The sequence below is a fragment of the Schistocerca americana genome, chromosome 6 (genome assembly GCF_021461395.2).
Source record: "Schistocerca americana isolate TAMUIC-IGC-003095 chromosome 6, iqSchAmer2.1, whole genome shotgun sequence".
NCBI lineage: Eukaryota > Metazoa > Arthropoda > Insecta > Orthoptera > Acrididae > Schistocerca > Schistocerca americana.
The window spans coordinates 165,776,775-165,802,245 of NC_060124.1; the positions used below are offsets into that span (position 1 = coordinate 165,776,775).

General features: G+C 40.4%; 1 protein-coding gene across 2 annotated transcripts in view; it reads right to left on the bottom strand.

The window, feature by feature from the left end:
* Nucleotides 1–25,194, bottom strand: part of LOC124619366 (N-acetyltransferase eco-like) — a 63,569-nt gene extending 38,375 nt beyond the window's left edge. Inside the window, exon 1 of one of the 2 annotated variants that reach the window (XM_047145690.1) lies at nt 25,087–25,194. The gene's annotated coding sequence lies outside the window, so the exon portion shown is untranslated. Of the gene's footprint in view, nt 1–24,931 lie in introns of both variants that reach the window. The other variant, XM_047145689.1, reaches the window with a different exon arrangement.
* Nucleotides 25,195–25,471: the final 277 nt, after the last annotated feature.

A 25,471-nucleotide genomic window follows, 5' to 3' on the forward strand; every position in this document is an offset into this window, starting at 1 on the left:
GGGGGGGGGGTGGGAGGAAGGTTGAACCAAACTGCTGGGTCATCGGTCCCTCGTTAAAATTAAAATAATTACACAAGGGTGGGAGTAAAATAATCAAGACATACAAAAAACAGCTGGAAGAAAGGAGAAAACCACAAGAATGACAAGGGCAACAAACACTAAAACAGGGGAAAACGCAACATCTTGGGCGCCACCGAACCGTAAACCAGACACCCACAGTCAAGGAAGGATCGAACAAGGGCTCTGTAGAGCTGCAGCAACGTAGAGCGCTCTGCACCCCAGCTGGTGCTGCTCAGGCAGCGGAGGGCATTGTGGTGCTGTCAGCACTTCCACTTAAGCGGACGAAGGTGAGGTAGCCAAGTCAATTTGTCATCGAAAACCAGTCCTAAGAATCGATATGTCTCCACTACAGTGAGTGGATCGTAAAGTTATGGTTCTGGATGAACTGTGCAACGCCACTAAAAATAGAGACACTCAATACGGTGTCCTGCGGAACGCCACCCTCCTGAATACGGGGGGAACTATGGGAGACACCAACTTTAACATGGAAAGTATGGAACGACAGGAAGTTTTGGATAAAAATCGGGAGAGGGTCTGGAAACCCCACTCGTACAATGTGGCATACGTGGAGAGTTAACGGCGCAGGCATCAGCAGAGCAATCCCTTTGTGGTCAGGGGGCTACAACCAACAGGGTACATGGCGGCCCCACTACAATGGACTGGCTACCGTGCTGGATATCAGGCACAAACAAGCTAAGAAGTCCCTTACAGTTGACAGCGCAGATAGCGATACTGCACAGAGGATGGAGGAAAATGCATGCAGGAGGGTGACCTCGCCCAATAGCTGGAGAATGAGCAGATACTCACCAAGCAGTGGCAGAACACACAAACAAAAGACTGTTGTAATTGGCAAGATTTCAGAGCCAGTAGCTCCTCCTCCTGCCTGAAGGAGGAGCCACTAGCTCCGAAAACTTGCCAGTAGATTTTCTATCTATCCAATTAAATAATTTTGTCAATAATTGATTGTTTTTGTTGTTAGATTAGAAAATATGTACTTTTTAGGTCCAAATGATCAATAATGCGGAGATCCTCCAGGATGTAGAACATGTCAGAAGAACAATAATACACAATAGATATTTACAATGAAAAAAAATACTAGTATGCTAATGTAGCTTCCACAGATCCAAAGTAGAATTATCATGGATGCAGAATGAGTCAAAAAACTTTTGAACAAATTTTCATTCATGAGGTAATGAACATTGAATAGAAGAATCATTTTATAACACTTATTTACAATGATCACTTCTGCATTCAATTTGTACTAATATTCACATTATTTTTCAATATTACCTCTTTTTACAGCTGCTGGATAAGTAACTGAAAGTGTCTGATCCTGAATGATGGACAACTTTCTGGACCAAAGAAAGTGACTTTACATCTTTGTGAAGATTATTCTTATTTCTAGTGTTCATTCCATGAACGGAACTGCTCATTTGAAAAAGATATAAATTTTTAATGACAAATTTCACTAAGGAAAAATACATTGGGAAGCAGTAGTTTTATCAATGGTCCACTAAACAGGCCTCTGCAGCATGTTCTTGGATTCACACCACAAATAATTTTTACCCAGAAGACATTACAGAAGTAAACACCCTTGTATCCTCTTTGACAACATTCGCATTGCAAATAGAGATTGGCTGAGGCACTTCAGCAGTTCTATAGGCAGTGTAGTTCCTGCACACTACATCAGACAGCATTTGTCTCTCTCCCCAACTGTACATTACTATTCCCTTTCCCATCCCCTCCAGATTGCTGCTTACATCCATGTGTAACTGATGAAAGGTCGTTAATGTACACAAAAAAAAACCAAGGTCCATAAAATGGAAGCTACATGTAATTAGTTTCCAGTTGGATGATGCTTGAGAGCTAAATTCACGTCCCTTACCTAATGACTGATATTGTGATTCATACAGTCAAAATACCTTTGACAGATCACAAAACGTACAAGTAGCCTGTAGTTTATGGTCTAGGCTACAGCTTCTCCTTGAAAGGAGCAAAGCAACTGCCTCTACTTCTTGGTGGAAGCTATTGTTCGGAATTAATTTGGTCAGATGCCTTCCAAATTTTGTAAGATGGAATTTTGACTGGCAGCACAGCCATTGTGAAAGCTTCTTTAGGTAATGTATCCAAAGAGTCAGGGCCCAGGAAGCTGATGTGGCATGGTATTCAGAGCTTTTTGGAAGTCTAGCAAAACTCTGAAAAGCAGACCTAACACATGAGTGGGGGTATCAGTATAAGGCTATGTAGTCATGGAGGATCAAACACAACCTATAGCAATGAATATTAAGGTTTATGTGATACTTGATGCCACACTGAAGGTCTTTTGTACTATCAGGGGTTGGATGCTGATGCACTGGAAAATGGTCCAGTAACAAGGGCGTTCTGGTCTAAAAAAATCTTAACTGCATAACCAATTAAGACTTTAGAGGTGAAATACCTGCTTCTATAAGGAGACTATCAACAAGGCTCATCCAAAGAGCTCCACTTGCAAGGTTGACTCCACTATGGTGGGTAGGGTCTAGTAGGCTTAAAACAGAAGGTGCTACTGACATGTACATGATACATCCTTGTCTAACCAAGAACTAACAGGTGGCAAAATTTTACTGGAACTTGTTGATCTGCTCCCCATGACGTGTTTCTAAGGAGCTGTGGGGAATCTAATTTCTGCACACAGAGTGTATCGAGCTGCTTTGTGTGCAATAACGTCACCTTGTGATCAAAGTCTACCACTTCCAGCTGTAGGTTATCCAGTTACAATTCAGAGTGAAGGAGGTCACGTCTGTAATTCTGCCAACGCATCTGACCACAGATCATGTAGGCAAAAACTATGTCAACGATTTTGGGCCCACACCTCACATGTTCTGAACTGCCATTTATCAACCAAATCCTACCGAGCATATTGCTGCAGAGTTATAAAACAGACAGAAGTCACTGATATACAAGGGTGATGATCCATCTAGTTATGCAACAGTGGCAATTCTGTCCATGGTAATTACAAAGCAGGTAGCATTCAACACTGAACCTATGGACATGTTGATTAATAAGAGCCACTGCAACCGTAATTCCGAACTGGGCAGGTTTCAATGTCTGTACTATGATACTTTCTGTCCATCGAGTAGGAGAAACTGTCTTGCCAAATCTTGTTAACTTTCACTAGGATAATGTTTTTGCTGTTATCACTAATGTAGTGAAACTTTTTGTTGTTAATTGTATGTGGGCCTGGGGAAGTAGTAGTGCCCTGTTGAATTCCCAGTCCAAAAAAAGGAGCATTACAGATTTATCTGGTGGGTGTTAAAATACAGAATACTACATTTTGTTATGATGTATAAAGGGGCATTCAAATGAAACCTGAGGCACTAGTGTAAAGTAACGGTAACGATTTTATTAACTCACAAATGTAGTTATACACAGTAAACACACTCAAAAATAGTCGCCGACACTGTTGGCACATTTACCCCATTGCAACACTATCTGGTCGATTCCATCCTTGAAGCTAGTAGGCTGCTGTCAGATACAGACCTGCACCCAGTCACACATTTCGTCGACCGTTGCGAATCGATGTCCGCGAATAGCATGTTTTAGAGGTCCAAACACATGAAAGTCATATGGTGAAAGATCGGGACTGTACGGTGGATGTTCCAGTGTTGCCTTCACCGCATTGGCCGTGTGTGGGTGGGCATTATCATGCAGGAGGATAACGCCACTGGACAACATGCCTCTGCGTTTCAACTTGATGGCTTGTCTAAGGTTCTGTAAAGTGGCTTCATAATGCTGGAATGCTGGGCACTGATGGCAGTTCCCCATTCCAGGAACTCGACAAGCAGTGGGCCCTTGTGGTCAAAAAAAAAAAAGGACATCATGACCTTACCAGAAATGGCGTGCACAGCCTTCAATTTCTTTGGAGGTGGTGAAGTCACATGTTTACACTGCTTGCTCTGACACTTGCTTTCTGGTTTAAAATGGTGGCACCATGTTCCATAACCTGTGACAATACACAGCCGTATTCCTCCTCATGATAACGTTGCAGATGACTCAGACAGCGTCATTCGAGTATTGTGCTGTTCAGCAGTCAGTTGGCGGGGAATCAACTGCGCACAGATTTTTTGAAAGTTCAAGTGTCGATGCAGTATGCTAACACCCAGTAACCGATGGATCTTGTCCACAGTCATTCTGCTGTTGTCCAAGACTAAAACATTCACTACCGCAACCATTTCCGATGTGATAACACAATCAGCATCGTTTTGCAGCGACTCGCGCCCCTCAAGGAATCGTTTGCGCCATTCCACAGCACCTGAACTACTCAGACTGCACTCACCATACACAGCCTTTATCCATCGATACATTTCACAGCCTCCAACTCCCCCTGTCACCAAAAATCAAATCACTCCTTGTTGTTCCTGCTCACTCCACTACGTGTTCAGGGATAACTTGTGTGACCTTCTCTTTGGCGTGAAACCACACTGGCGCTATGCAACATCAAACAGAGCGCAAGCGTCAGTCTCTCTAGCAATACATGCCACCATACACACAGTTATGTGTGTGTCACACTAAGTGCAAGGCAAAAGTAGGCGCACTGACCAGGTTTTATTTGAGTGAACCTCATTGATGTGACTGAGTAAATTTTGGGTAAAAAATGTCTGTAGTTGACATTTCGGCACGGTATGTCACCAGTAATTCAGTTATATCAAAAAGATTCATACAAAGTATTACTGGTAATAAAATTTTAGGTATTGCGGATGTGTGTGAATGTCTGTCGATACATTGCATTTGCATGTATGTTCACTGAAGTGACATGTTGTTCCCAACAATCCTGTTATTTTGTTGTTTGGCAAAATAAAGAGTTTTTGCTCATAAATATTTATATCAAACTGTATTATTAGCAAAGCCGTGTTTCCTTTCCCACTGGAATTCTCTTTGGCTACTTCTGATGGCCTCAGCTACTTCTCAAGATCACCATGCTAATGTAGGATAATGAATTATGTGCTGTGCGAATGATCATAGCAGTTATTTCTTGCACTATCTTCTCACATTCTTTCCTTGGGATATTACGAATAAGCTTTAAGAGGATTATCCACCCCCATCAGGGTGTTTGCAATTTTAATCCCAGAAGGATCTGAGCTTTTCCACTAACGGCTAGCACCCAAACATCCACAGCTGAATAAATCCATACAGGAAAATGATCACTAGTTCACTACCAACTGACCACTGAACAGTGAGCTCATAAAAATCCTTCTGCTGAACTGAAATGTAGCTAGCCTTCCCTTTCAAAGAAGTGTGGTCTGTGAGAACCATGTTCAATGTAAACGGAACCCTGGAGCAATCATTCACAGTTGCACATGGCATATTAAATGCATTAAATTCCCAAGATTGAGGAAGAGGTGGATGAGCTGCCTAAGAAGAACCACAGAGCCCCTATCTGACATAATGGTATGTATAAAGAGCACACTGTTCTTTTCTGTAACTCATAGATAACGACAGTAACTGCTAGTTACACGGTGGTGGAGAGACCCCACAGATGGTAGGCACCAAGGTTTTCATAAGAATAAAAAATACCAGCCTGAATTACAATTTATTTTCTTTCTGTTGGTAGTGACCAATTTCTGTTACAGCAAGCGTCATCAGACAAGATGCTGACATAATTCTTGGTAGTACATAATAGCTCTGAGCAATAGCTCCCCACGTGGTCTGGTTAAATTCGTGTCTGGCGACAGTTATGACCGAAACTGGTCACCACCCATAGACCAAAAATAAACTGATTTAAACCAGTAGTTCTTATCCTTCTATTAAGAAAAATGACATACTGCTAAAACTGCTTCCCAATGTTTTCCTCTTCATGGAGACCGCAGGCCCCTAGGATGGGAGAATTGCCTTCTTTACAATGTTTCCTTTAGATTATGGCATAATGGTCTTGTCTGCACAGGGAGATTAGATTCTTCCACATAAGCCATGCATTCATCCATAAGACAAGCCACTTTAATGGTAATAAGCTTCTCCCATTCAGTGATGAACATAAGATGATCGAGGCTGGTCTCCTTGGGCTTAACAGCACAAGACGTATCTGAATGGCAATAACACTCCAGGTGAGCTGAATGCCCCTTTATCTCTCAAAGAGACCATCACTTGTTTGGCTGGCAGGTCAGCAACAATGATGCACTATGTCAATTGTGTGCCAAAAGGGACCTTTCAAGATGATGATGATTATAATGATGATAATAATAATAATAATAATAACAATGAGCGTATGGCATTGGTGGCCGGGAGATCCCTCGCGGGGCGGTTTGGCCGCCGCTCCACAAGTTCTTTAACGCCACTATGGCGACTTGTGAGTGAATGAGGATGAAATGATGCCTTTCAAGATCTTACCTGGACATGGAGTTGGCAGACCGTGACAGAGACTGGCAAACTACGTATTCTTCTGGAACGGTTTGCTATGTCAAGAGTGTCATTTATAGTTCAGGAAAAGGGAGAAGACAGTTACAGACAACAGAATCTGACATGCCTAGAGCATGACTGCAAGAGGAAGAGGGGATAAGGATAGGTATCTACAGTGGGACATTCCTATTATGCCCGATGTGAGGCACTGCAATATCTGCTGGTGGCACAGGCTTTCATGGCCAATACTTATGATATTGCTGGGTATTTGTTTTACTAACAGACTGTAGCCCAAGGCGTAATTCTCTGGCTTGTGTGGATGCAGGTACTTTGACAACACAGATTTTTCTGAGTTCCAAGAGAAACTTCATTTTGGCATTTGTGCATCAGATCTATGATCGCACATAGTCAGCACTGCTCCGAGAGCGGATCCATTACGTGCGACGCAACCTTCCCTGCAACAAGCTTCACAGAATATGTTGGCACAACTCTGCACTCTTAGGCAGCAGTCTGATGATGTGAACTAACCGTTGCATGGATACACATGAACAGCTAACCTTCTGAGCTTGTTCTAATACAGAACTGCTTTCTGAATCATTAAAAGCATCCGAGGTCTCCAGCACTGGACAACAAATTGCTGGGCAGACAATTGTGCCTTGGACATGGCCCAATGCCCATAAAACAAATATCAGCAATACCACATAAAAATTTCTCAGTTTACTTGCCATGTTAAATTCGGATAAAACTACAAGCTTTCAATGATTGCCTCGATCAATGTCATAAGGGACAAAGACTCAATGTCATGAATTGGCGAGGCTTCTAGTTTTATAGCTACAGGACGTCATCTGATTGGCTGAATTAGATCATGATGACAACGAGGAATGGCACATTCTGAGTTTGGATTACATCATGATGACAACAAGGAATGGCACATTCTGAGGTGATGCCTCTACGTCCACAGATTTTTTCTGCACTCTCGATCCAGCATTGCTTGCAGCTCCACCCCTCTCATCATGTGGTAAACTGCAATCAATTTTCCCCAGTGCTTTTTCTTTATCAAGTGGACACTTAAGTGGATTGCTAAGTGCATAGCTGGTGTGCCTATTTAAGTTGTTTCCACAAACTAATTTCAACTGCTTCACAGAGTCCCAATAGGTCAATGCATGAACCAGCATATTCTTGTTTGTTAAATGTGGTGCTTATTTAACACGCTGTGTACTACAACTTCTGATTAATCCAAATACCTGTGTTTAAGATAACGCTGTTGCTCACTGCAGTGATTGGCAAGAGTCCATATAGAGTGTCCCACATAACTTTTGCCGCACACAAGGAGTCAGATTCCCATTACTCTCAATCCGAGATTATATTTAACTGATCACAACATTTCTTTAAAGTTTATGAGTGGATGGGAGGCTGGTCTGACTGACTGCTTAAGACTACATATCTTGCTAATTGCTGCAGCACAGAATGAAAGCCACACTGTGTTGGTCCTCTCAGCTTGTTTGAAGAGAGTTGCATCTTTGTTTCCTCAATAGTATTGATCTAATATCACTGTCAGAATACCCATTCCTTCTGAACACCGTCATCAGGTGGTCAGCCTCAGAGCAGGGATGGTCCATGTCCAACTACAATCATGCCTCTGTGTAGAAAGGTGCTCTTCTAAGCTGGACTTTGAAAGCTACGCCCACTGAAATACAGATCTGTAGCATCGGTTTTCTGTACACAGAGTGGCAGAGTCATCGATTCAATTTCTGTTCGACCAACAGATCTAAGAAAGGTAACTTCCTGTCTCCGCCACGACCACAGTAAATCAAATGTTATGATGTCAACCAGTCAAATGATCAATGAACTGCTGCAGAATCTCAGTGATGTACAGCAAGATTAAAAATGTATCGTAAACATATCTGCAGAAGCAGCATGGCCCGTTCTTCAAAATCTTCCATGAAACAATTAGCTGAGGCTTTACCAACTCTCAACCAAACTGTCACCTTCCAAACTAACCTGGACCTCGCGCAAAGTCTGTCACCACAACCTCTTCATTTTTTTTGTATCACATTCGCCAATTTCGTCAATTCACAAACAAACTGTTCCTTTCATTTTTTGTCCTGTCCCCCCCATTCGTTGGCTTTGCAAAATAACAACAAAACTGTGAGTACATAAAACAAAAGGTGATGTGACAGAAGCCACTGACATTGTCAGGCTCCAGCTCTCGGTTGTGGTATGAGTACATCTGCAGAGCGCAAGGTAAGTGCGTATCCACTTGCTGTTGGCTACGGTCAGTCACATTCAGGCTTCTGCCTTGGGGTGTAGTGGTGGCAGAGAATCTGGTGCATTGCACTGATACTCCCCAGATGTCATTTGTTTTTGCCCACGGGTTCTGCTTCTAAGGCACATCCTAGTGCACCTGTTGCGGTGGATCCACGTTCACAGCAGGATGAGTGGTGGCTGGTAACGCATTTGCATGGCTCGAGGTGGAGGGCCTATGAGAAGACTGGCTGCCTTGCCTCGCCCTTCCACACTGTGAGTGAACAGGTGGCCGCTCCTTCAGCAGGGTCCAAGCAGGCACGGGGAGGAGTTTACTGTCTACAGGAAGCTCCAATGTTAGGCGCGCTATGAGGCCCATTAGGCAGATAGCGCTTGGGGCTGGAAAGAAAGCAAATGTGCATTCGTTACGTCTGCAAGGAGGTGGGGGGGGGGGGGGGGCTCATCCGATATGCCTGTGGGTATTAACTGAGCACGGTGCAGTTGTGGCTCATGTCAGCACCAACAAAGCCTGTTGCTTGGGTTCTGAGACGATCCTCAGATCGTAGTACCGGTGACTGGTGGAGGTGGTGAAGACTGCTGGCCTTGTGCACAGGGTGCAAGCAGAGCTCACAATCTGCAGCATTGTTCCCACAGTTGACTATAGTCCTTTGCTTTGGAGCCGAGTGGAAGGTCTCACCCAAAGGCTTCGTCGACTGTGATGGTCTTGGTTGCAGATTTCTAGACCTGCATTATCATGTGGGGATTTGTAGGACTCCTTGATAGGTCAGAGGTGCACTACACAAAGGAAGCAGCTACTCGGGTAGCAGAATACTTGTGGAGTGCAAATAAGGGTTTTTTAGGCTAGGCAGTAGTTTGAAGAGCTTCAATAAACAATCGCCAGTCGATTCACAGCATGGGAAGTCACACAATGTTCAGAATAAAGACACTTCGACTTTCACAATTTTATCAGGAAACTGTTGAAGTATTCGTAATAAAGTTCTCGTGCTCAAATTATCCTTGGGGCAGAGAGCTGGCTGAAACATGAAGTGCAAAGTTCAAAGACATTTAGCGAGGTGTGGAATGCATATTGGAAAGACAGATTAGAGCCCATGGGAGGGGGAGTGTTCATTGCAATTGACAAAAATACTGTCTCTATTGACAGGGTGTATACGGGGACAGTGGGAAAAATTCCCAGATTTCCCAGTTAAAAATACACTTTCTCCCTGATGAAAACACACTATTTCCGTGTTATTAAGGGACAGTATATATTCCCTTGGAACTGAAAAACTTATCAATCCTTTGAATGGTTATATTTTTTTTATACACGGGCAAAGAATTTTCCGGTATTTTATAAAACGAAGTCAGGGAAAAATAATTCCTTTTGGAAACATTTTTGATGTGCAGCAACATGTACGCTGCATATTTTCGTATTATGAAAGTATAAATTCGAATTCCACCAAACACCGCATGTTACTTTCCGAACCACTGTAATCGAGACTGCGATCTCGCCAGCCGATAACAGCAGATATTCAGACCCCAAGACGTGATGTAGTCAGTTAATAGCAACATCACTGTTAAGTAGTGCGGATACACAAACAGGAAAAGTTAATGTTTTAAATTGATATAAATAGTGTTGCTACAAGAAAAGCAAAGCTTTCACATATAATATTGGTCTCTAAGGTTAATAAGATGCAAGAGAAATAAAATGCAAGAGAAGCTAAGCTTCCACACGTTATTTTTTGCGTGTGTTACACTTTAAGGCATACCACATAAATGTGCCAGTAAAATTTTTTACCTAAGTCCAGTGACTTGTCCTCAAAGTTTTCCACAAATAAATTAGCTACCGCAGAGGAGAGAGAGGTTCCCATAGCACATGCTCATGACATGAATGTCTGATCTTCTGGGCTTGAAATACTTCTAAATGGCTCGTCATCAAACGCTCTGATTTAAGAAACTCATCGTACATTCTCGCACATAGTTCAACTTGCGTAAAAGGAAATTTACTTTGAAAGTAACACTTTTCAAACCACCATTCGCAATATTTTCCCGCAACCTGTCAGAAATAGGTTCGTTTCAGTAGCCGGCAGAGAGTGCCAGATAACAGGCGCCACCACACTTTGCCAGCTGCTATGATGCAGGAAGCTCGTGTATTCGTACGTGTAAAACGTTATTCATAAAAGAAAACAAAGACATCAGAGGATACTCCAAGAGCATCGGAATTTCGTGAACCATACTAAAATGACAGATTTAAAGTGCATACTTAAAGAGCACAGTCGTATGTCTAGATTCCCAATGACGAAGGCCTTGATCTGATATTAAGCTTTTCAGTGTGGGTTCCAGTATGTAAATTTTCTTGGAGTACCAGTACTGTATTAACTCAATTTTGATTCTTTATTATGGCATAATGCCATATGTGCTAGAAGATGAAAACGTACACTTGAAATGCAGTGAGCAGTTGAAATTAACCAATAGTGTGGAACTAAGCACTTAGTTTCAAACACATTGACTGCCTCAGCGTAAAAGATCAATGAAAACCAAATTTCTTAAGCAAACAGGCAAAAATAACTTCATTGTTCTACAAGGCAATCAATGCATGGCTGTCAGAAAAGCGGAAATAAAATAAAATCTGAAACTAATAACATATATTAGTCTTCCGTAATTATGTGAATGTATTTTAATTCACTTGATAGCTCCCAGCCACAGAAATCCGTTTTGTTTTCATTTGATGTAAGAGCAGTAAACGAAGATGAAACAGCAAAATCACTAAATGTAAACACAGGTCACGTGGAGACCACACACTTCCCCACTATAACTCAAGACTGCTCTGCGCATCAGCCTTGGATCTACGATATTTCCGAACCGGGAGGAGCCACGTGAACTGTGACAAGGCGCCTCAGACTGCACGGCTACCCCGCGTGGCTTATGATTCATTCAGAAATCAACTTGCAGAGTGTGTTCAAAAACCGACTGGATGCACATCAAAATCATATGAGTAATCGATATGACCAACGTGCACTGGGTGCTAGGCACTTTGTGAAACAAGGTTTTTTTCTCCTCGAGAATATGAATTTGGCCCCTCCCCCTCTCTCATAGATCCAGGCCTGCTGCGCATGCGAGAATCTGGCAGCTTGGGCGCAGGGGTAAAAATTTTCCCGGTTGCATCTAGCTGCTTGCTGCGACTGCTTACACAGCCAACATCCACATTTCTGTAGGCAGAAACGGGAGAAGGTACTACTCATACGCCACTTAACTGCACATGCGCACGAGCCCGCTCTTAACTGCTAAAACGAACCTAATGTAAACAGTTGCGACGTCATGATCATAGGAGGCAATTTGTTGTTGTGAAGTATTGCACAGTCTTCCTAAAGCCTTTGACACATTTTGCTGTTGGCAAACGCTTGTGTGAACATTGTGTTTTGTTGCTGTATATGGCACATTTCCTTTGCAATTTATATTTTCGTTTTTGTTTTTTTTTCCCTTGTTCACGTTTTATTGTTGCAGTATTATTCTGCAGTAGCGGGATACAGTAATATCCTTTGTTAGAGTATCAATTCTTATCAGTCAAAATTACAAAAATTTAACTGAAAACTAAAACAACGAAAAATTCCCGGAATTCTAAAAAATGCCCAGGCTTTTCCCGGTTTTCTCCCAGATGAAAAAATCCCCGAGTTCTTCCCAGATCTCCCAGTTGTCCCGGGTCGAAGTTGAGTGTGACAGTGAAGTCATCTGGTCACAAATAATAGGTGTAGGTGAAACTAATTTAATTGTTGAATGTTTTTACTGTCCACCCGAATCAGCTGTGACAGTTCCAGAGACATTCATTCAAAGAAAGGCTACGGTCAATAGCGCATAAATACCCAGATCATGCACCACTAGTTGGAGACGACTTTAACCTGCCGAATATAGACTGGGATCTCTGTGGATTCACTGCAAGGGTTACAGACAGACCATTATGCAAAACACTTTTGAAGACGTTTTCTGAAACTTATTTTGAACAGCTAGCTTGGGAGCCCACACACATGGGTATACCTTAGATCTTTCAGCTACAAACAGACTGACCTTATCAACAATGTCAGTATAGAAACAGGGATTGGCGATCATGATGTCATTATAGCAGCTATGATTATGAAAGTTACTAAATCAGTCCAGGTGCGAGGAGAGTGTTTCTGCTAGGTTCAGCAGATAACCAGTTATTAACATCTCACTTAGCAAATTGGTATCACATAGTTCTAATAAGATGGATGTAGAGAAATTATGGGCAAAGTTTAAGCAGGTTGTAAATCGTGATCTGGAGTGTTACATGCCTAGTAAGTAGATAAAGAATGGAAAAGGCTCACCATGGTTTAATAACAAAATTCGGCGGATGCTGAGGAAGCAAAGGCTGTTGCACTCTAGTGTAGCGGGGCTTTGAATTTCGCCGCGCTACACTCGTTCCCTCAGATAAAAATATCCCGTCGCAGCGGTATGAGCGCTCGACGGCAGAGAAACTACCAAAATTGTAACCTTTTTTGTTTTCTATCCGTTTTCAATTGTCTCTTGATAGCCGTAGCTTAAGGCAGGCGTGATCAGATGCTGACGTAAAAACTTAATGGCTAATCTCGATCTGATTGTAATGTGTAGACATTGTGGAAGTTATTAAGAAATTCGGTGGATGGAAGTAGCAAAGTGAATTAAATTGCATACAGTATCAAGATGATTTTAATTGGTATAAATTGGTGATCCCTGGACTATTGCAAGATTTCGGAGCAGATTTTTTCACGCTGAAATGAAGGAGATTTTTGAAGACCTGGACGCCGTACGAAAGAAGACAAGTTTACCTGGTAAAGGATGAACTCTTATCTAAGTCATTTCCCCCTGTCAGTTACATTTTGTTATTCTCTGTTCTTTTTCAACATTTTTTGTAGTGGAAATTGGTTTAACTTTTGCTCAAAAACGCCGCAAGGACCACCCCAACAATAGCTTTTCTGTAATACGAAGTCCGATTTGCTTTTCATTCTTTCCCTTTTTCACGGTCTCTCTTCTCCCATTTTTTTTATTAACCACTACAACTGGCGACCGTGAATCTGTGAAAAGATCTTTGCACGAAGCATAGAACAGCTACCACTGTCACACCTTGGCAAAAGATCTGGCAGAAAACCCAAGAAAATTCTGATGATACGTAAAATCGCTAAGCAGGTCTAAGGCTTACATTCAATCCCATGTTGACCAGCCTGGTGTGGCAGTTGAAGATAGCAAAACAAAAGCCAAAGTTTTAAATTTCACCTTCAAGAAATCATTTACAAACAATGTCATTTGACCCTCAGACTCTCGTACGCATACCTGGCATCGAGAAACAACTGAAAGTTTTGAAAACATATGACCAGGTCTGGATGGAATCCCAGTTTGATTTCGCAAAGAATACTCTACAGCATTAGCCCCTTAACTAGCTGGTATTTATCGTGAATCTTTCGCCAGCACAAAGTCCAAAGCAATAGGAATAAAGCTCAGGTGACTCCAGTATATGAAGGAGGTAAAAGAATGGACCTGCAAAATTACAGACCAATATACGTAACTTCCGTTTACTGTAGACTCCTTCAATATATTCTCTGTTCGAATACAATAAACTTTCTTTAGGCTAAAAAACTTATCTCCATGAATCACTGTGGTTTTAGAAAGCATCGCTCATGTGAAACTCAGCTTGCCCTTTTCTCACATGATATACTGATAACTATGCATCGAGAAAAAACAGGCAGATACCATATTTCTAAATTTTCAGAAAGCATTTGACATGATACCCCGTTGCAGACTGTTAATGAAGGTAAGAGCACATGGAATAAGTTCACAGATATGTAAGTAGCTCGAAGACTTCTTAAATACGAGAACCCAGTATGTTGTCCTCGACAGGAAGTGTTCACCAATGACGCCATCAGGTGAGCACAGGGAAGTGTGACAGGATACTGCTGTTCTGTATATGCATAAATAATTTGGTAGGCAGGGTGGGCAGCAAACTGCGGTTGTTTGCTGATGATGCTGTGACATACTATAAAGGTGTCAAAGTTGACTGACTGTAGGAAGATACAAGATGACTAGCAAAAAATTTCCAGTTGGTGTGATGAATGGCAGCTAGTCCTAAATGTGGAAAGGTGTAAGTTATTGCGGATGAGTAAGAAGAACAAACCTGTAACATTCGGATAAAATATTACTAGTGTTCTGCTTGACAGTCAAGTCGTTTAAATATCTGGGCATAATGTTGCAGAGCGATATGAGGTGGAACGAGCATGTGAAAACTGCAGTAGGGAAGGCGCAAATGGCCGACTTTGGTTTATTGGGAGAATTTTAGAAAAGAGTGGTTCACCTGTAAAGGAGACAGCATAGAGGACACTGGTGTACTGTTCGAGTGTTTTGGATCCATACTAGGTTGGATTGAAGAAAGACATCAAAGCAATTCGGAGGCGAGCTGCTTGATTTGTTACTGGTGGGTTCAGACAACACAAGTGTTATGGAGATTCTTTGGGAACTCAAATGGGAATCACTGGAGAGAAGGCGACATTCTTTTCGAGAAACATTATTGAGAAAATTTACAGAACTTGACACTGTTTAATTATTCTACTGCCACCAACATAATCGCACGTAAGAACAACGAAGATAAGATACAAGAAATTAGGGCTCATGTGAGGCGTACAGGCACTCGTTTTTCTCTCGTTTTATTTGCAACTGGATTAGGAGTACAATGACAAGTAGTGGTTCAGGGTACCTTCTGCCATGCACCATACAGTGGCTTGAAGATTATTTACCTACATGTAGATGTCACTGGCCAAAGTGATGATTTGCAGCTCACATTCCTCTTAACAAGGGGAATCAATACCACCACACTCATTTTAGCAGCAACTTTCAGGGCCTTTAAATTGAAAAACCACAATTATGGCTCAAAAAATGAAGTGAGTGGGATATATGACCTGGAAGGATTACAAGAAATAAGCAAAGATGGTAATAATCTCATGGGAGGTGGGTAAATGCCATTGACATAATCCATATAATTTCAGGCAGGGGGGGTTACCTTCATAGCCTCGGATGTTATTGAATTTAGCATACGTTAAAATTCAGAAGTAAGAAACACGTATTTTTTGTTTTCTCCAAAAAAATTCCTGCCCCAAGACACCGGCCTCCAAAGACGACACTGCGAACACCATTTTGAAGATGGAAAACTCTAAAAAGTTTTTGAAATGCTGCATCTCTCTAACAATTCTAGATTTTTGATACAGTTATTCTTATTTGAAAGATCATCCAGCGAGTTCTGTGTTTCCGTGAGCAATCTGCCAGCTGACACAGTTGCAGTGTGTTTTGTGAAAAGGACTGTTTGAAATGTCTTCTGACTGGGGCCACAGGAGAGTGAAGTGTGCTGACTGACTGCATATCCATAGAAGAGTGATATACAAGACAGACAAAACAACAGACTTTGTTCAGGTTGGGAAGAAAAGTTTTCATTTGAAGACTCTGTTTCAAAGTAAAGATGTTTCCAGTGACTACTTTTTGTGTTCTAAATGTTTTGGCAGAATAACAACAATGAGAGTATCTGAACAAGGTGAAGCCTCCCACAGTGCAGATGATGCAAATTTTGCATCAACAGAGGAAGAATTAAATATTCTGAATCAGTCAGCTACAGAGGTAGATGTTAGCCATGCTAAGAAACCGTGGTCAGTGAAGTCGAGTCATAAGCTCTATGCATCAAGAAAGTGCAGAGAAATTACTAAAGCTATGGATGAATACACTACAGTAAAACTGAACACACGCTTCAAAGTAGAAATTCCATCTTCAGAAGAAAATGAACCAAAGCACTCCTGCACCTCTTGCCACATATTTTTCACAAATATCAATTCAGCTGCTGAATATTGAGCATCATACAGTGAAAAGGTGCAAGTTTTAACTATTATTCCACAGACATTTTTAAAGAAAACAATTTTGAACCACGTTTCATCAGTATCAAAGTACATGGTAGACCAATCAAGAAATGTGTGGTCTGTGAAAGGAGTCTTTGGAAGACCAGATCTCTATTATGGTCATCCTGTAGAAGCAGCTCAAGTTCAAATAGTGCAGTCATTTTATCTGGAAGATAAATGGAACTGTTCTTACCAGAGTGCCAACAAAAAAGACACTATAACTGTGACAGTTGAAGGTCAAAAATTGTGAAAGTGAAGAGGTACATGACTCGCAGTATTAAAAAAACTTTTGCAATTTATAAGACAACTGTATAACTTGACGTATTGGAAGACCAAATTTTATGCAGCACGACCTAAGTGGGTAGTTCCAAACCCACCTAGAGATGCCTGTTTATGTGTGTACTGCACGAATTTTGAACTTTGTGTGGTAACTTTGAAGAACTTATTGGAGCATGTAACATATGACACCTTGGTTGGGCGTGTGAAGTCATAAGTAGTCTGTGACATAACACGAAAGACTTGTTTGTTTCAAGAAAGTGGTGACTGCCCTGGAAAGGGAGGACTGTCTTTACAGACACTTGGCCTGGAAGACTTAGCAGATAACTCTGCAGAAATTACATATGCGACATGGGAGGAAAATAAACTTAAGAAAATTGTTGCCTTTGACAGTTTCATTGATGAACTTGGATAATGGTCAGTGAAAGCAGTAACACACCAGCATCTGAAGAAATTGCAACAACAACTCATTACAAAAGTGAAAATATGTGTACAAGCTGAAGAATATATTTAGTGCTTCACTGTGATTTTGCTGAGAACTGGTCTGTAAATCTCCCACAAGAAGTACAAGGGTATCAATGGAGTAATGACCAGGTTTAAATTTTTACAGGAGTGACATATTTTGAAAACACGACCACAAGTGTTGCAGTCGTAAGTGATGGCACAGGACATGACTCGGCACATGCTATGCTAACAATGCGCAAAATTCAACTGCAAACAGGGGCAGAGAAGATCATTGTTTCTGATGGTGCTCCTAGTCATTTTAAAAATTGTTACGAGCTATTTGAATTAAGTAGGTGCGAACTGACTGGGTATACAGTGATACTACTCACAGGAAGAGGTCTTGTGATGGTGTAGGACGACACATTTTTGGACTCAAAGTGATGGGCGAAATCATATTGCCCACACTTTAAAGAGCAAGAAACAAGAAATATTGTTCGCTTGGCCAGCACCTGAGAAACAGCTAGACAATATTCAAATTCACAACCTGAGAAGGGGGAGGTCTGTGGCATGTGACTGGTGGACTGCAGAGATTATAGACACCAGTTAAGAGTTACATGAAATTGTAGTGAACTTTATGCTGCCACACAGACCAGCTGCTAGATATAGGTTTCTAGTCAAAGGACAGCAACAACGGCATCAGTGCTCACTTCCTGTTCACAATGTTTCCTATTGGTTCAACAGGAAGGCATCACTCTATATCAAAAGAAGATATTGAAGCAGTGGAACACATTTTTAGTTCATTGACTGGCTGATTTCAGTACAAAACAGAATACACAGAAGTTTTACAAATTGAAACCTTTAAGTCTTTGGACCTTTCACATACCAGATGGAGTTTTAACAACCCCATGCAGGAAGAAAACAGGGAAAATATGGACAGAGAAAAGGAAAGAGGAACATAGCCAAAGAATAAAGTTATTTTGGGAAGATGAAAAGAAGAAGGAAACAAGAAAAAAATCGTTTGAGACTTTCCCAACATAACTGCCTTAGTGGCGCCACTGCTGGTTTCCATGCATTGCTGAGTTAACTCCCGTGCCTCTTGTCGTTGCTCAAAAGTATTTCGACTGCTTTAATGATGGAGTCCGAGTACATGGTGGCGGACGGTAGGATCTTCGTCTCTTCGTAGTTCACAAGTCCCATGTCAGTGTCCAGCAATAGCAGACTTTTCTGGCTGACCCAATGTTCAGTGCATTTATCTTTAACAGTGCGACACGTCTGGCCAATACATGATTTCCCTCACTGGCAGGAGATTTTATGTATCCCTGGACCCCTTAAACCTAGGTTGTTTTCAACGGAACCCAACATCGTTTGCACTCGCTCTGGGGGGCGGAAGACACATTTTGTTTGATGTTTTTTGAACAGCCTGCCGATCTTAATGGACACACCACCGACATGGGGTAGAAAAACCATTCTCATGGAGTTCTCCGTTTCTTCTGGCTTGAGGTTTAGTGTGAGCATGCTGAAATGCATTACAAAACTGTAAAAGCAGGATTTAAATGTTAAAACATAGAACCAGCACAATATAATATGACATATCGTAGAAGGTTATGGGGACCATTGGTAGCATTATTCTTTCGGCAGCGAGATAGTTACGTTGCTGGTCATTTTGGAGTCTCTTACTCATCTTTCTAAACTAAAATTATGTTGTAAGGCTAGATTTTGATTTTTATGAGCCTGTTATGTGATAATGTGGTAATAAAACAGGTTTTATGTATGGCAAAAATATAAATTGTTTATAAAACCCTTTCAACCTAAAGGTGGAAGCTCTCATTTTCAGGGAATGTAGAACCATATGGTACTAATGAAGGGGGGGGGGGGGGGGGCGGGGGGGGGGGGGGGGGGGCGACGACGACAGATGCGCATTCTTGGGGGGAAAAAAGTCCATAGATCATAAAGTTCAGAGTGCTATAGTAAAAACTTTGACAGATATGTCCAAATGGAGGATTTCTTTGTAATCATGAAACAATTATCTTTCAAATAAAAAACCAACAAAATATCTAGAACTGTTCCCTCAGCATTTTTTTTTTCCAAATTCACATCTTCAGAATGGTATGTGTAATGTCATCTTTGAAGGTCTGTATCTCAGAGCAGAATTTTTTTTGGAGGAAACAAAAAAAAAAAATTACATGTACCTTACTTAGTCCTCCATTTTAACATAGGCTAAATTCAATAACATCCACGACTACGAAGGTAAGATTTTTTCCTAGCCTGCCTGAATTGATATGGACTATGCTCATTAGAAAACTTGGAAATGTTGAATTGGAGTCTGTAACAGATGGAAACAAGACCATAAAACCATGTCATTTATGATCAGTCAAAGAATTGTGCAGTTTTAAAAATAAAGAGACATCGTGGTGAATCATGCCACTTTAAAAATAAAGCTCAAATAGCACTTCTGAAGATCCCCCCCCCCCCCCACACGACACACACCTCCTCCTCCCCCATTCAACTTAAAGACTAATACAAGCAAGGTGTATGTCTACCATGAACGTACGAAGGGTCCAAATGATGTGCGCTCATTTACGGACGATAATGGGAAATATATAGCACAAGAATACATGAGACTGCATCTGTACTCTGATAACTGCTCAACTCAGAACAAGAAATACACACACAATAGGTTTCTCTTGTACCCAATTCTGGGAGATTCAACAAACTTTACCATTACTTTCCAGTGACAGGGCACTTTCACACTGCAGTAGGATTTCTGCATTACAAAGAGAAGCAGGACAGATGGTTTACTATGCAGAACGTGATTCTTAATACTTCAAACCAAGTAAATTTTTTATTAGAGAGGGTGCTACTACTGAAATACTAGATCTGAAAGTCATTCCCTCACTTGTAGTACAGGAAGAGAAGAATTTCTGGAGAAACTGCAAGAAAAGAGTCTGTGACAGTTTTTGTTAGGCCTTTCTCACATTTTGTTTTTGGTAACATAAAGCGTGGCATGACTCATAGTTTCAGCATAGGCCCATAGAGTGCGACCTGGCAAAGATTGCATCAGCTATTGAGACATACCACTGTTGAGTTTGTGTCTGTTCTGGGACGCCATGACCGACCTCATTTAAACTCTTCTGTCGGGAGAGTTAATTTGGAGTTGGAACAGCTACTTGGGTCGGGTACGGGGTCACATATATTGGTTTGGTTCCTGTTGATTCTCTCAGTAGGTAGAATTGTACTAGACATGGCCTACAGCTCAACAGGAAAGGGAAAACTGGCTGGGCTAATAGCAGGAAATGTAAAGACGGGAGGGGGGGGGGGGGGGGGGAGGCACTGCCATGAGTGGTAATATACCAGTGGTCATGTGTGTTGGGGCAGCACCTTTTTTAGGATAGGTAGGACAGAACGAAGTCAAGTTCTGAGAGAAGTAAAGGTTGAAAGAAACCTTCAGTTTGAGAAAGAAATCAAACAGCATAATCCTGGCGCATTGGATCAGTGAACACAGCTGTCGGTTAAAAATTTACAGCAATCAGCAGAAATTTTATTTCCACCAGATTTCATCTCGGTAAATGCGAAATGCCAACTATCTTTAGTGCATCAAAATATTCGAGGACTTAGAAGTAAAATTAATGGACTACTTATGTGCCTTGATGAATTAAGAGTCACATCGAACCCAGTTGATATAATCTGCCTCTCTGAACATCATGTGACCATTGATATAGATACCTTAAACCTTACAGAATTTAAACTAGTCTGTTATTTCTGTAGACAAAATATGGAGAAAGGAGGAGTTGCCACATTTCTTAAAAACAGTTTTAAATTTAAGAATACTGACATTAATAAATTTTGCTTAGAGCAGCAGTTAGAAACATGTGCAACAGAGATAGAATTTCATAATAGGTCCTTCATAATAGTAGCCATATACAGAGCACCTTCAGGAAATTTCAACCCGTTTATAAGCGGTCTTGAAGATTTATTATCTCATCTAAAATTAGGAAACAAAGAACTAGACTAGTGGTTGCTGGTGATTTTAATACAGATGTCCTGAAAAACACTGTCAGTGAACAGTTAGCATCCAAGACAAATGGAAAATACAAAACATTCATTAATAAAGTTAGCACCTTATTTAAAAATTGTTTTCCCCTGAAGGTAACTCAAATTAAGCAGAAGTAGGCCTATAATAAGAAACCATGGATCACACAAGGGATAACAATATCATGTGAGACAAAAAGGAAACTATCTGATATGTGGGGACACCTTTGATACTAGCAGTATAGCTCGTTACAAAAATTACTGCAAATTATTGAAGAAGGTTATCCAGCAATCCAAACACCTGCATTATGAGAAGAAAATAAATACATCCAGGAATAAAATAAAAACAATATGGGATATAGTTAAGTCAGAGACAGGTCGGACCAGAAATTAGGAGGAACAAATAGCTCTAAAAATAAATGAAACCCTGGTAACAGACATGTGTTGCAAACCATTTAAACATGTATTTTGTCTCTCTTACTGATAGCATGGGGGGTTGTCAGGTTCAGAAAATAATGCAATGGAATATCTGAGACCAGTGCACTCCGGCGATCTCAGTAAAATGGAATTGACACCTACTTCAACAAAGAAGTAGAATCCATCATAAATTCCTTGAAATCAAAGCATGCTAGTGGTTTGATAACATATCAACAAAGTTAATAAAAGAGTGTTCATGTGAGCTCAGTCATATCTTAAGTTATTTGGGGACTAGTGTAGCAGGGGATACAACCCGTCGGCTTTGGACAATGACGTCACAAGTCGCCAAACGAGAAGCGATTCTTCTTAGTGTTGTAGCTCCCTTCAGTAGCTGATAAGTGTTTTTTGGCTTTTTTTTAAAAAAAAATCTCACGAGATAGAATAAACAGATCCACTTTATTAAGCAATCAGTAAAAAAACGAAACTGAAACATAACAGCAAAAGCGAAAATGGTAAACTGCTCTCTGGCGACTTGTGACGTCATTGTCCAAAGCCGACGGGTTGTATCCCCTGCTACACTAGACCCGTTATTTGTGTAATCAATCACTTATCACAGGAACATTCGCAGACTGGCTTAAAGATGCTGAAGTTATACCTCTCCACAAGAAAGGGGTCAAAGAAATGCCGTCAAATTACCGACCGATCTCACTTTTGCCTGCTTTTTCACAAATCTTTGGAAAGGTTATGTTCAAGCGTCTACTTAAGCACCTTAGTGAAAATAACATACTGTCAAAGTCACAGTTTTGGTCTCTTAAGTGTTCTGATATTGAGAAGGCTATTTACACTCACAGTGAAAATGTCCTTAATTAATTAGACAACAAATTAGAGGCAACTGGCATATTCTGTGACCTGTCAAAGGCCTTTGACTGTCAATCAAAGCATTCTTTTAAGTAAATTAAAATATTATGGCATCACTCATAGTGCTGCAAAGTGGTTTCAGTCACATCTTACTAACAGGAAACAAAGGGTGTCATTAGGTAACAGTTCAGCAGTAGGCAATCAGACATCATCTGAATGGGAAGAAATTACATGTGGTGCTCCCTAATAAACTAAACTAGGTCCACTACTTTTTCTTGTGTATATTAATGACCTGTCATCTGTTACATTACCAGATTCCAAGTTTGTCTTATTTGCAGATGACACAAACATTGTAATAAACACTAAATCAAATATAAATTTAGAAAGGGCAGCTAATCAAATTTTTACTGACATTAATAGAGTGGTTCACAGCCAATTCACTGTCATCAAACTTTGAAAAGATCCACTATATGCAGTTCAGAACTTCCAAGAGATTTCCTTCTAATGTGTGTATAAAATATGACGACTTGGAAACAGGAGAATAAGTTCAGTTCGGAGCGACATACTAACAAACCGCTAAAGTGCCTAAACAGGTCTGTGTTTGCAACGTGAATGATGTCAGACATGGGAGATATAAATATAAAAAAAACTGGCATATTTTGCTTATTTTCACTCCATTATGTCATATGATATCATATTTTGGGGTAACTCCACAAACCTAGAAAAATTTTTTAGAATACAGAAGCGTATAATAAGAGTAATGTGTAGTGTAGGCCTAAATCCAAGATCATCATGTCAAAACCTATGCAAAGAATTAGGCATACTAACCACAGCTACTCAGTATATTTATTCCTTAACGAATTTGTTGCAAATAATACATCTCTTTTTCCAGCTGACTGCTTAGTACACAGTATCAATACTAGGAATAAGAACAATGTACATAAAGATTTAAAATCATTTACTCTTGCCCAGAAAGGAGTCCAGTATTCAGCAATGCCTATTTTCAATAAGTTACCAGCAACCATTAAGAGTTTAGTTTCAGACAAGACACAATTTAAACATAAATTTAAAGAATTTTTGGTGGCCAACTCCTCCAATTCCATCCCTGAATTTATCAAGTGCAGTAGACCATTTTAATGAAAATTTATCGTACTTTAATTTTTAACAATACTTGGTTGTAACAGTCAAGTAACTACCTACTGTTTGAATCATGGATGTATGGAAAGCAGATGTAAGTATTAATCCTGTAAATATTAGAAGTTTTATTTTAATTCATGTACATAATTTTACTGTTTACTGACTGAGGGTCATCAAAATTAATGAAACTAAGGTTTTTCTAATTACATTTTTGTAATGTGATTATCAGACATGTTCCACACCTAGGATTCCCTCCTTTGTGGGTCTATGGAGTGAATAATTAATCACTGGACTGATTAGTCAGACATTTCTTCTCGGCCTCCAACATGGTCCACCATGTGTGTAATTAAAAATAAAATAAATAACTTATCCATCTGGAATAATCAACCCAACACAATGAAAAACTGCAACGTTATGTGCCTGCCAACACCTATCAATCTCAACAGTAATTTTGAAGCTACCTGTAATTAACGGCAGCCAAGGCGAATGCATCGCCGACAATTATTACTTTTATACAATAATGCACTGGTATCGTGAAACGAAGAACTGCAATTGTTATAACGTATGTAGTCAAGATAACGTTACAGTAATGTGAGTAAAAAGGAGTACACGAGAGCTTAATTTTTTTAAGGGCACCAGATTTCATCTTTTAATGATTAATTACATTACCGAAATATAACATAAGAAAGTCAATCTCTTAGCCAACAATAACGTAATACCAATAAAGATGCCCACATAGTATTCTAATGGTTTTTCTCAATTTCCCATAAATGTGTGGCAGTTGACTTACACCCTTTAAAAATATAAGATTCATTTAGATTTGGATTCCAGTTTCAGCTAATTCAATCTCCCTATAACTCTGACGCCCAATTGAACACCATTTATAGTTACGGGAAATACCATTTTATGGGTAGAAATCTGCGCACAGACGTGTCTGTAGATCTTATTTGAAGAGAAAAAGACATTTTATATAAATTCGACCCTCAGCCTATCTGACTTCCATCGCTTCCTTCAGAAAACGTTGCGGAACGTTAGCACTCGAAACTCACAAATTGCTTGTCACAAAACTGTTTCATTCCTTCGCTAAATTTAATTTTCTCTCCCATGGTAATAGTGATAACACCATCTATGGTATGTTTTACAATTACATCATACTATTCCTTCATGGAAGTACGTACCGACGCAGACGAAAATCCCATACAAAATGTCAACAATTTGAAATTTCGAATGTATCTTCACACACACTTCATACACTGTCCATACAAAGAGGCTGCATCTCTTAGTCCTGTATGTATTGTATTAATATATTCCACAAATCTGTAAAATGTATCACCTTTCAGCACAACATTAATATCAGATGTGGCACTTCGAAGTTCAAACACAGACCACTCACAGTATTTCACAAACATTCGTTAAACTTTTCCCGCGCTTTCAGTATAGATCAAAGATATTTTTTAAGCAACGATTTACGTTGGGTGTAGTTCACCGACGAGCTACAAAAATAAAAATACAGTAAAACTTGATCAAAATGGAACGTGTATCATCCGGAAGTCTGGCTAAACTGTAGAAATATTTCAGTTAAGGTGCATTCAATACAATTCTGCATTCTAATTTTTTGTACAAGCGGAACGTCTCCAACGACGAAACTGAACGTAAATTTTTAGACTTATTTACTAATTAATTTTATAATGCGGCTTATGATTACACAGTACTACTGT